This window comes from Ixodes scapularis, unplaced genomic scaffold (assembly GCF_016920785.2).
Source record: "Ixodes scapularis isolate PalLabHiFi unplaced genomic scaffold, ASM1692078v2 PGA_scaffold2__306_contigs__length_199485367, whole genome shotgun sequence".
NCBI classification, from domain to species: Eukaryota; Metazoa; Arthropoda; class Arachnida; order Ixodida; family Ixodidae; genus Ixodes; species Ixodes scapularis.
In genome coordinates this window covers 135765491-135778001 of record NW_024609857.1, presented here as the reverse complement: position 1 = coordinate 135778001, position 12511 = coordinate 135765491, and positions in this window count along the sequence as shown.

Here is a 12511-nt window from a genome sequence, read left to right as displayed (position 1 = left end):
CTCAGTTGTGCCGTTTGCCCGACGGAGGCGCTGTCGGCATAGGCTACTCAAGAGTCACTGTATGGGTTCCCAGAGTAACGTATTCCTTTTTGTAGCGTGAGCTACACTGACCGAGGTTGAGCAGTTTCGCGTGGCTCCCAAAGAGCCGTGCTGCGCAGGCGCGAGGAGCAGTGACCTCACACTGCGCACAGCTGGCGCGCCGGAGCCACCGCCGCCGCGCGCTCGGCCGCCGCCGAGCGCGCCTGGCCGGTCTGCGCATTCCAGAGAAGGGACGTCATAGCCGCTGCAGACGCACTGTCGCCGCCGCGTTCCCAGCTGTGCGCCTCCGTTGCGCAGTAGCAAAGTCTGACGCTGCACCGGAGCCGCTTGATAGCGCCTCTCATTTTGTGCGCATAAGCTCACGCTACGTATATCCTGGCATAGTCAAGCTATGCCAGCGCATTTTTTTTTTTGCGTTTTGTTGAAAAGATATTTACTTTAGCCGATCATGTTTGGCTTGGTGAGCATCATTGAACGGTAGCGATCACGTCACACAAGAACCGCTAGACTCACCTCCATCAGCGCTTCAAGCGGAGCTAATCGCCACCATCTTGGGTCCAGCAAGCAACTGCACACACGCCCGCTCTGCTGCTCATCAAACGCGCTTTTACGCGCCGTCTTTTGCATGTGACGTCAAAAGCAAGGAGGTTGTGTACTTAGTGGCACAGTGCCTGCTTGTTGCGCTTTTTAATGCAGCAGCAGGTCCGGGGATGGAAAGAGACTCTCCGGGATCCAGTTCGGAAAGAATGCAACTGCAAGACGGAGGAAGAAAGCTTGGCTGGCCATAGTAGAACGGAAAGATTTGGAGCCCACTGCAACAAGCAAGCTTTGTGAAATGAGTGCCGATTACAGCGGGTTTATCTCTGGGCTCATCAGCTGGTTCAGCTTTGTGAAATGAGTGCCGATTACAGCAGTGTGAACCAGCTCCTTCAACACGCTCCAATGCATGTCACAATTGCCGTCATACCCCTGTCGACGCGTGGAGCCAAGATGGCGGCGCCATGGTTTAAATTTCAGCGCCACGCCGCGGTTCTAGAACGAACCTTCGGAGTTTCGTAACTCTGGGAACCCATGCAGTGACTCTAGGGTACTCGGGCGCGCGCCTATAGGAATTTATAGGGTCGATCGCATCGAGGCGTTCACTGTGCTGCGTATCCTCCCTGAAAGAGTATCTTACGCTCTTCAAGATGCTCAGCACCATAGCCGACTCCCATCACTACTGCTGACGCGTGTGAACTAGACACTTACTGACTTAAATACGCCAGTGGGCATATTGACAATGAATTGTGGCAGCAAACACTGTGAGAATTGAGACGTTTAGGAATAAGCTGCAGCTGAAACGATCATAGCAGATCGCTGGACAACGAGGGAGCCCCCATTTACGGGTGGTTTACTGTTTCTTTTCTGTCACTCGCATTGCGGCTTCTGTGATAGAACCCTTGCGTGTTTTTCTGTTTTTGTTCGTAAAACTTTGTCTTATACAACCAGGCTATTTTTTTTTCTAATTGATAGCTAAATAATTTGTTTTACATGTTATGATCCCCACTTATAGGGAAGTATTTGATTACGCTTATTCGTGACATATCTACTACATACATCATTTTCTCTTACTACTCTTGGCTCGATAATCGCCCGCTTACTCTGCGCTCGTACATACAAACAGGCCAAGTCGCTGCTCAGTCGCTGATTCTTCGTTTAGATTGGGACTACTTACAGGCGGTACAAACTTTAAATCCGCACAAGGTATTATCAAAGGTCGTGAGTACGGTAGATGTTATGTAGCAATATTGCTATGTGCATGTTTATAAAACGTGAGTCAGATTGCGCAAATACCTGATTTCTATGCTGTTTCTGCACATTAGTAGTTTTGGATAATAATAAAATTTACGCTTAAACAAGTAATAAACCTATAAAGTGGTTTTTAGGATGGGTGACATATATTTACGGTTGTTCGTTTTCGGGTTTTATATTTTTCTAAATTCGGGGGGTACAAATCGGGCGCTATTTTTCAGGCTGATGATCGGGGAGAAATCGGTTTTTTTGAGGAAACATTCGAAAATTCGTTTTTTTTTTTCGGGTTAAATACACGAATGTACTAAATAATACATTCGTTTCTTTTTTTTTTTTTGTTATTGAAGGGTATTACGAGCTGTTTATTGCTAACGCGTTAAACTTAAGGGTGTGTTTCAAGCTGGTAACTGGGGGTGGGGGGGCATCAGGGTTTTCCAGCTTCGACTGCCGTCGGTCGCTTCAAGGGAAGTACCGCCCAAGGAATCCTCCTCTCTCAGGTGCCAACAAAAATCCCGACCGTTCGAGGGACGGTCGTCTTCGATCAGATATTTCGCTATGAAATAAACTTGTTAAGTTTCCCCGGTCTGTTTACGCGACTGACTGGCTCGAACGTTGTTCGTGAGAAAGGTTGGACGTCAGCGCGATGGCCATGCTGCCCGAGAGACCCTGTTGGGCGTCGACACCTGAGCGATCGAAGGGAGATTGATAGTGCATTTCACAATCTGCGTGCAGCAGGGCCGAAGCTACGTGGCATGCCGAGGCGGTTCCACCTGCACAGCGGGGGGACGGAAATGTCCCTCCGAGGGCCCAACGCCTATTGTCGCTTTTCCTCAGCCGGCCTTTGTAGAATGCCACGGTGAGTTAGGCGCCCTCGTCGGGCGGTTGGTTGAGAGCCGTGTAGCGTCCACAGTGCTGCACGCAGCTTGCGAAATGAACTACAGGTCACTGTTGTCCCAAAGTAGGGTAGATAGCGTGTGTGCACGACAAACTCCGTGCGGCGTAAAAATAAAGAGGTTGGTTATTTGGTTTTGAAATTCGGGGAGAAATCGGGTTTAACCCGATTTTCCTGAAACATGTTCGGGGTGCAAAAATCGGGTAAAATCGGGTTTTACCCGAAAACGAACAACCCTACATATATTGAACACTATTAAATGGGTTTTAGGAGCTTATAAACACAGAGGTGCAGAACCCACCAAAACTACTTGTATAAAGTATAGCGATTCATAAGTTTACTCCCTAGTAAAAGTGTGGAACAAGATCAGCGCGCAAACTCTGCGTCACAAGCTCCACCAGTAGATGTGATGTAGCTATAAACGAGACATTAAAAAAATGTGTATATATATATATATATATATATATATATTAGATATATAAAAAAAAACCTTATTGTACTTCCGGTCCACAAGGCGATACCCGAAGCTATTTTTCGCTGAAGATAAAACTTACCGCCGGGGAAGAGTTGCTAGCACTTTTCTTATCGGCCTTTCTAACCGTTTATAGAAAACTCTCAATTGCTTTCCCTGCGATGAGTTTTACAGTTTATCGTTCGAAACTATTTCCTCCAAGCTTCGCTCCTCTCTTAAAGATATCTCTGACGAATGGAGACTCGCCTAAACTATTTTGAGAATAAAACAGTATAGAAGTTTACCATTAGAGCTGTATCACTGGCAGTTCAGTTTTGCGTGTAAAGTTTATAGTTATATTTATTTGCATATTTCCCCCTTTGCATCTTAACCAACCCAAGCTAAGATATTGATGAGTGTACAGACGTCTCTAATGAATTGGCGCTTGCCTGAACGAAACCGTTCTATTGAATGCCAGCTTATTATCCAACCCAAGTTCGCAGGCTGCACGGTCAGGAACCCTATTTCTTTTGTAATATCAAGCACCGTAAATCTCTAGGAAAAGATAATATCATAAATCTAACAATGATGGGAAGGAGGGGGGGGGCAATTAAGATAGTTTGCGGAAATAATACACGAATTGAAAGAAAGAATTCGTTTTCTCACAGTATTAATTATTACAATATCGTGAATTCATGTGATGGTATCACAGTCCTTGAGACGATAGATTGGCAACTGTTGACATAGTCGTCCGAAATACCTCGTGTGAAGATTGCATGTTCATTCCCGGCCAGTCAATATTGATCAACTCGAATGTAAGGCCGATAACGATATGCATGCGAGATAACCGCGACCATTTTTTCTTTGGTCTGAGATTACTCAGACCGAGCCCTATTGAGGCAAAGTTGGTGGCGCCGCATTCTTTTTGGCGAGTTCTGTTGGAAAACTTTCAATGATCTGGGAATGTGCAGTGGCTTCACTCCTGTCAAAGTACACACGGCTCCACCTCACAAGTGTATGCTGTTGAGACGAACACATATGCGTGTGCGCCTAGCTCAGTGTTTTACTTTCGTTAGTACGAGCACTCCCGTATACGAGGCACTTTCTAAAGCCCAGTGATCCTGCTCATACCCTTGACTTCACTGCAGATGTTTATAAGACGGAGTATTTTGCGGCTTGCAGTCTGGTATGACTACTCATTTGAGAAAGCTTCAAGCCCTCTTGTTATCCTAGAAAATCCCTGGTAATGATTGCCGACGTGCACTGAGGATAGCTTTGCTACTAAAGATTAGATGAAGTGTAGAATAAAAGGGATCAATTATATTTTTTGCTTTCAGTTCAGTGCACTTGCCTGAAAGCACAAATGCAGTGTCATTTTCACTTTCAATAGCGTAGACATGGTTTCCTGGGCGTGTTAAAATTCTGTATAAGCGCTATATTTTCTGTGCAGTTAGTAAACGTTATTTTTAGAAACCTGGCTTGCAGAGTAGAAAACAGCAAAGGGGAACAGGATGTTCAATGTTGGTCACATCATAATCATTCTTTTTTCTTGCAAGAGCTGTTTCTTCCTGGCAAGCGGCAGTTGTTGGCATGTGGTGTGCCTTTTCATTGGGTGACTTCCACTGCCAAGTGATTGTAGAATCAATTTAATGTTATTGCTATGAATATTTGTGGTCGGCAGAAATTGACAAGCACACACATGCACACAAGATAAAATAAGTTTTATGGCTGCGAGGTGGTGCGCACAAGGTTCTGGCGCGCGCGATGGTCGAACACGCCACCGCTACAGCGTCCTTGTCGTCTTCGTTGCAATATTTCTCACTCGGTATTCTAGTGAATGTCATTTCCAAGATACATGAGCGAGTCGCCTTTTAACGCGATAGCGCTTAGGAACTCGTGTCGCGAAAAATCGGGCGTCGGCGTCGTCGTCGGTGGGACTAAAAAATCCTATAATGCGACGCGCAGCCACGTGTGACGTCACACGGCGCTGAGACGTCATGGCCATAATGACCCGCTAAATTTGGCGGGAATATTTTCCGCTAAATTTGGTGGGAAGTTTTTTCGCATAATTTAGCGGAAAGGTTTTCCGCCACATTTAGCGGAATCATTTTAGAGCGCAGCTCCGGGGCCCGTTTCCGGCTTGAGCGGCGTCGCCGTCGCCGTCAGCGTAACCGCGAGGTCACGTGACCCCCCAAAGGTCACGCGACCCTCTGGGCCCACGTGACCCCCTGAGGTCACGTGACACCCCTAAGGTCACGTGACCCCCGAGGTCACGTGACCCCCTGACGTCACACGACCCTCCCCCTGATGCCACGCGACCTCAATGAGTCACCTATCCCTCAGTACGCTTCCATCCTTCTCCTCAAGAGCTGCGCTCTAACCTGTGTTACAGGGAATTGTAAACGGCTTTCATTTAAATATTTTCAGCGAAATTCAGCGGAAACCTTTCCCGCCAGATTTAGCATAGCATTTTAACCAAAATTTAGCGGAAGCCAAGTTAGGCGGGCAAAATTAAAATTAAAAAAGTGACGTCGTGTGGCGTCGCGTGAGACGTGACGCTACCGACTAGAGCACGCACACACGCTAGCACGGCTTGGAAACGAGCGTGGGTTTAATGAGAAGGCTTCGCGAGCGGTGCCCGATAAGGCCATCGCGTCCCACTCTTAAATGCGAATCGTAAGCGTTTCCCAAGTCTGTCTTTGCGTCTCTCACTTTATATTACACCATAAACCAATTGCCACTTGGATTTTCCAGACGATTTTAAGGACGTGAAAATAATTTTCTACTCGACTCTCCTGACGAAAGTATGGAAAGAGAAAATTAAGACCGCATTGAAGGAGAATATTTACTTGTTTGACGCGAGTTGCTACTTTTTATAGGTTTGTAGGACAGCTATTCTACTATATATTGTCCCGAGTTAGAGGTGAAAAGAAATAAAATGCTAGGAAAACTCAGGGTTTAATATATGGTGGATTTTTTCCAAAACAAATCATTATGCCTGGTGTCGCGGGGGTCGACGTCCGCGTATCAGCAGGATCGCGCGCGGGCTAAAGACTGATGCAATACAGCGTGCTACTACTGCTTTTATACACGCTCTAGACTTAAGTTTCTATACCGGAACGCACAATAACTTTCCAAATTGCGCTCGAACTTTTCAATTAAGCAAAAAACAATAAAAATGAAATCTAGACTAGCCGGATTTGAGCCGGTTGCACCCGCGTGTGTGCGGCGTGCTTCAACAACTTGGCCGCACACGCGACATAGTGAGTACTCAGATACTTCGCCGAGTGCCTCAATACCCTTTCCAATGAAACTTCATTCAAAAAATTGATGAGGCATTTTTTTCTGTTGAATGTGGAACAGAGAAGGGGTGACCTAAAATAGGGAACAGTCCGCCTACCTCCCCACCCCCTAAAATTTTGAATCTTTTACAAATCGTTTCACTTTCATATGCATGTATACTTCGAACATTGAAATGTCAAAGATGACTACCCTTAAAATAGCCAAACTGCATTTTTGTATATGGTCCTCGCTTCATGCTTGGAGCACGTCTTCTTTCGAGCCAAGTTGGAAAGCGAGTCGACCCGGCTGCATAGTGCTCCGGCGCATGTCCGGTCCCTGTCAGCTTTCAGAACTGGGTAAAAAATGTGAAGGGGGCGTTGTCATTTACTGGCCGCCATCGGCGGGACCTCTTCCCATTCATTTTTTTTTTTTTCTTTTTCGTACGGCGCTTTCGACCTTCTTTTTTTGTTTGGAGATGGCCGCTGGTGGACGGGCGACGCGGTTCTGCGCTCAGAGTGGCTGCCATTATGGGAACTCCGCAAGACCCGCACTTCCGTCTCTGTGGGGAATTGGAACGTCCGCGGGCGCCCGCACGCACGGAGACTCACGCAGGGGTCGCTGTTGTGTTGGTCGCTTTGCCGGGAACGCTACTTTCCGAAGCTTTTCTTTATTTTGAATGGGAAGGGGTAGGGGCACTCGGGTCTCCTTAGAGTTAGCGTTTTTTAGTGATCCTCAAATGCGAATGTGAAAAAAACAAAAAACGATGGATACTAACGAGAAAAAAGTCAAAGTACAGGCTAGCTGGTGGAAGTCAACCATTTCGTCGTTTACCCTGAGACTGGGTTTTTTTTGAAGAGCAGAAGTAACAGAAAAAAGCATACAGGTGTGTTTTTTCTGTTACTTCTGCTCTTCAAAAAAAAAAAAAAAAACCCAGTCTCAGGGTAAACGACGAAATGGTTGATGGATACTAAATAACATTTGAGAAAATGCTTATAACCAACTTAGAGTAAGTAATAAATATATTGTTTTAACACTGAAAACTGTAGGTGGGTCAACCACAACGTATTGTTGCTACGTCTATTTAATGTTAAGGCGTCTTACTGCCAACTATTTAAATTCGAGGAAGTGAACGGTTGAGATAATTTGAATTTCACTGACATAAAGCAAACGAATAACTTTTATGCGAAGTATGCAAGAAAACATTTACTGCCTAGGTGCTGGACACCCGTATTATCAAGATCGAGAAACTTCTGCTTTCTTTGGGAGGACCATTTCTAAGGGGATGTGGCTGTAACGTTTTGTCGGCGCTTTCACTTCTAGAATTATTCATACGAAGTGTGTTACCTCGTCTTTTCTAGTGTTCAGCGTGAAGAGAGCGCTTGTTTCGAATTGATTATAACAAATAATGCAATAACAATGCATCCCTGGAAAGGACAAAGTAAACAATTGCCATACTTTAATTCTCAAGACCATTTGGTACTCAAGACCCCATAGAACGCCCTTTATTCCCACCAATGGCAGTAGATTTCGCTTGAATTAGGCTAATTCAGCAGATAACATTCCAAAATCATCTGCCTGGTGCGACTACAGCAGCTTCTGTTTTATGGTCAGTAGAAGACATTGCTCGTTGTTCCAATGATGATAAGTTTTTCGCATCCACCAACACACCTACTCTCACGGCCTGTAGGTTCGCTTGGAAAAGTCTGGCGTGAAATCCCGTTGAATTGAATGTGTAGTTTGTGTTGAAGCCCAGTTTATTGTTTACCTTCAATAGGTACGTTTTATGCTGTTAAGCATGCGGATGAACCATTGCATTTTAAATAAATTGTTTCGACTTGACAAAAGACGAGCCACAAGATTGAAAAAATTAGCTTAGTGGTGGGCGGGTGTACCTTAAGCATCTGTAAACCTGATTCACAATAAAAGTAAGAAGGTAGAGAAAAAGAATGTGAGGCACCGTCTCTGGCTCACAAAATACGTTTCTGCCTAAGTCGAGTAATCTAATATTATTGTGAAGTATTTAGAAGACAGCAGAATTCTTGCTGTTTCATCAAGCACGGAAGCGCAAGAACGTCACAAGCTGAGAACTGGATAAGCTTAAATTTATTCAGTTATACTTAGAATGGTTCGCAACTAAAAGAGTAGAGCTTTTTGATATATATGTTTTCAAGTAAAAAAAATTGAATAAAAATATACAAAGTCGCGATCACTTTGATTGTCTTGCTTCCTCTACGTGCATTTCAAACAAAACCAGAGCCAAAAAAATTGTGAAGTTTTATTCTCTCCCTTTGTAATAGGCTTGACCCGATACCGTGAAGAGGGGTAAAAACTATTTAAACATGCCCCTCTTGATCACACAAAAAAGTCATCTCTGTTTGAAAACCTGTACGTAAAAATGATTCTAGGTAAGGCATGATCATATAAAAATGATAAACCCTAAGGTCCAGAGAAGGGTAGGCAAAAAAAGAAAGGCAAAACGAAAAGATTACGCTAAGGGGTCGCACAAAATATATCATACGAAGGTCATTTCTCGGGTTCGTACCCTTGAAACCCTGAGTCTACTGCACACAAACATGACGCGGATTAAAAAAACAGCAACATTTACGGCACATTCAATCTCCGGCGTGTGAAATTGGACCTCACACTCACTGGCATACGCTTAACCAGTCTCTCGGGGTCATTTCCAGCCATTGCAGAGAGAAGCAATGAGACCAATCGAGGACCGATGATTCGTCGAAGCTAACCCGCATCCCATCCGTGGCTCTTCGTGTTTGCACTGCCGTCCATCTAGCCGGACTCCGCTGATATTGGCTCGGTCCAGCGTAATCAAAATGCCCGAATGGCTTCCATTCGATGGCGTAGGATTCGGGTGTCCCGTAGCCCGAAGTCCACTGTGTTTTATTTTGATACCTCTCGCCAAGAGCTGGGAACCCATAGGCAGAAGCAATTTCTTTGGCGAGATGATAGGGGTGTGCAAACAAGCAAACGCGGTCAACGGAATCCGAAGTGTGGCGTCCGCACTCACTGCTGCCGCTCGGACCGTTCGAATTGGATGTCATTCATTGGGTTCTCACTACTCTCGTCGTCCTTTCTGTTGGAGGACTGGCAGGCGGACTGTAAGAGCCGTGTGTTGCGACGGCACGTCCGGTCCCATTATTGTTCGCTCCCAGTCTGAAGTGATGTTATAAAAAGAAGATGTCGGCGGACAATATTTGGCTTAGGTCTCGCATCCTCATCACTATCCCATACCATCTCGTCAGTCCTAATTTGATTTGTGGCTCCCATCTGGAGACCCGAAAGTCCCTAAAATTCAGAACATGAAGTAAAATTTATCTTTTTACCCGTAAACATTTGGCGCGCGTTAATGTGACCCGTACCACAAGCGATATTAATAATACGGATTGAAATTCATGGCGAGATTTTTTTAACTTTTTACTATGGTGTGTGCAAAATTCTGATGTCTGCTGGCCGTTGACAGTCGGTGTAACCTGTTACATCTTCATATTAATACTGAATGCACTCAAGTTATACTTATAGATCGAGAGTTATGACAATGTAAATTCATGGGAAATTGCTATTATTTAAATAGTATGCTCCCGTTGTCATATCTTCTCAGTATAGGTGGTAACGTTTAGTTCCTTTTAACATATGACTGTTTCCTTTTTTTTGAAGTAACAAAATAATGCTCGCTTTTAAGATGTTATTTTGATTCATATCAGCATCCGGAGTTTTGTGGAAACGTTGCGGACGTTGCAATACACTCAATGTTTCATTGTATATTTAATTTGTCATGGTGTTTTGTTTCTGTATGCTTTTATGTTACCATAACCTCAACCGCCAAAGTCGCTTTCATCATCATTGTTCCTTCCCTCATACTCTGTTTAGACGGTCTAATGAAGTAAATGTTCGCGAAACATTTTTTCTCAGGAAAAGAGAAAGCGTTTCCTTGTCAACCCAGACCATTCAGAGCTGTTGCCAGTTTGTTTTAAAGGATCATAATGGTTATTAAAAAAAACTAGTTTATTTTAACAAGATTGTTTCGGTTTTTTCAGAATCTCCATTCAACGGTTCTTGCCACTTTCTATCTTCTTTAAATGTTTGAATTCGATAGTTCTTATTTAAAGATACCATCTGTTCTTAGTTGATACGAACATAAAAACTTCGCCGTCTAAAAAACTAACTTGAGAGTAATAAAATCCAAAAACAGAACCTCGACTTTAACCGTCTTTCGGGTTGCAAGAGGTTTAATTTTTTTATTTTTTTTTATTTGTTTAGGTTAGTTAGCCCGCGCCCTTTTTCTTCTCTTTGCCTCATGTTTACCTGTGGTGTCTTGTAACGTTTTATTACTGCATTTCCCGATAACATAATTTTTCCTTGCAAGCACCCTGATTTGAGTTAAAGTACCCAAGAAGTTTTAAAAAGTAAAATCATTGCAACGCCTAACCCAGAGCAATTCTATGCCACTGTGACTGGTGCTCCAGGAAACCCTAACCGCGGGAAGGAGTCTGGTGAAGGAAGTAAAGTACTGCTGTCACAATTTAAGCTTATGAAATCTTGTTTTTTAGGCGTTTTTGTTATTTTCTTAGTGTTCTACTTTTCTGATTCTTGTGTTCTCAATGTCGATGGACATACACCCCTGGTTTCACACCAATTGATGTAGAGTTCAGTTTGCCACTGGCACTTTGTCAACTGGAGCGAACGTAATCTTGAAACTTTTGATCTCGTTCAGAAAGGACGCCTAAAATCCGATCAAACCGAAAACGAATTTCCTGACTGGCCGTGAACGCGTCCTTTTACCCCGGTCGAAAAAAATAGAACAAAATGCGTCGACTTCCGCGAATTTAACGCGGAAATTGAGCTTGCTTTCCATCTTCTTTCATTTTTCAGACGACGACTTTCTTCTGAGATTGGGAGGATTGTTTCATACTTTTGGTTTGTTTGTGTGTGTCTCTTTCAAAAGTTGCTTTTAGCGTGATCCAACTTTCCTCCAGGGTTTTCAAAGACGTGAGGCGCGTTCCGAAAATCTCTGGCACATATAAAGCAACATCACTCTCCCTTGACGAGAACATATGATGGTTATCGCCAGTGACGGCGATAACTGTCGTTGGTTAGGCCTCGCGACGGATGCCGGGGTGTGTTTCTGTGCACGTCGTGGACGGACATATTCAGCGGTGAATTTCTCCGCGGAAGTTAGCGAGGAATCCCAGCATTATGTAACGCTGTGTATTAGTGTTACGCAACACTGCTATTTTAAGTTTCGTTTTCTATGTGTCACGAGTTGGGTGTCCCGCGAAGACAGTGTGTAACATGATCACGTCATGTGACGTCAAAATGTCGAGAAACTTTATGATGGCAATGTGACATCATGTGTCACGCGACGTCATGTCATGTGACGTCACAGTGCGACCAGGCGTCGTGGTATCGCTTGACGTCCTTTTGTCACATTAACACCAACCGCTAAATATAAACACTGCAGTGTAGGAGCTGTGCGCAGCAGAGTATGACGTGCCTCGACACAGTACATCTGCAAGACACGGCAAGGAACCGCATTTTTTTCCCACTGCAAAAATAAGTTTAATAAAAAAAAATCTAGCTATTCTATTTGTCGCTCACACTAGGGCTATTGAAGTCTCCCTTATTCTGCATAGCGGCCCCTGTTTCTACCTAAAATTGGAAGATTTGACAAGACGTGGTTTGCCTCATAAAAACATATGATGTCACCCTGGAAAACCTAGCATCTTTAGAAATATTGGGGCACCAAATTTAAAATAAAACATGAAGTGAAATTCTTCGGGGCCTTTATGAGTTTTCCAAGGTGTTTCAATCATTTTCCATGAGCTTGGTGATTTGGTGTTACTCCGGTTTTATCACATCGAATATATTGCTCTCTCCCAGTGCCTTACCCCGAATTATAAATTTATTTTTGAGGGATATTATATTTTTGCCAACAGTTCTGATTCATTTGTTTCACAGAAACTTGCCTATAAAAATAATATGTACTAATAGTACTACATTTATATTTTTCAACCGTATATTGGATCAGCATGAACCGGTCT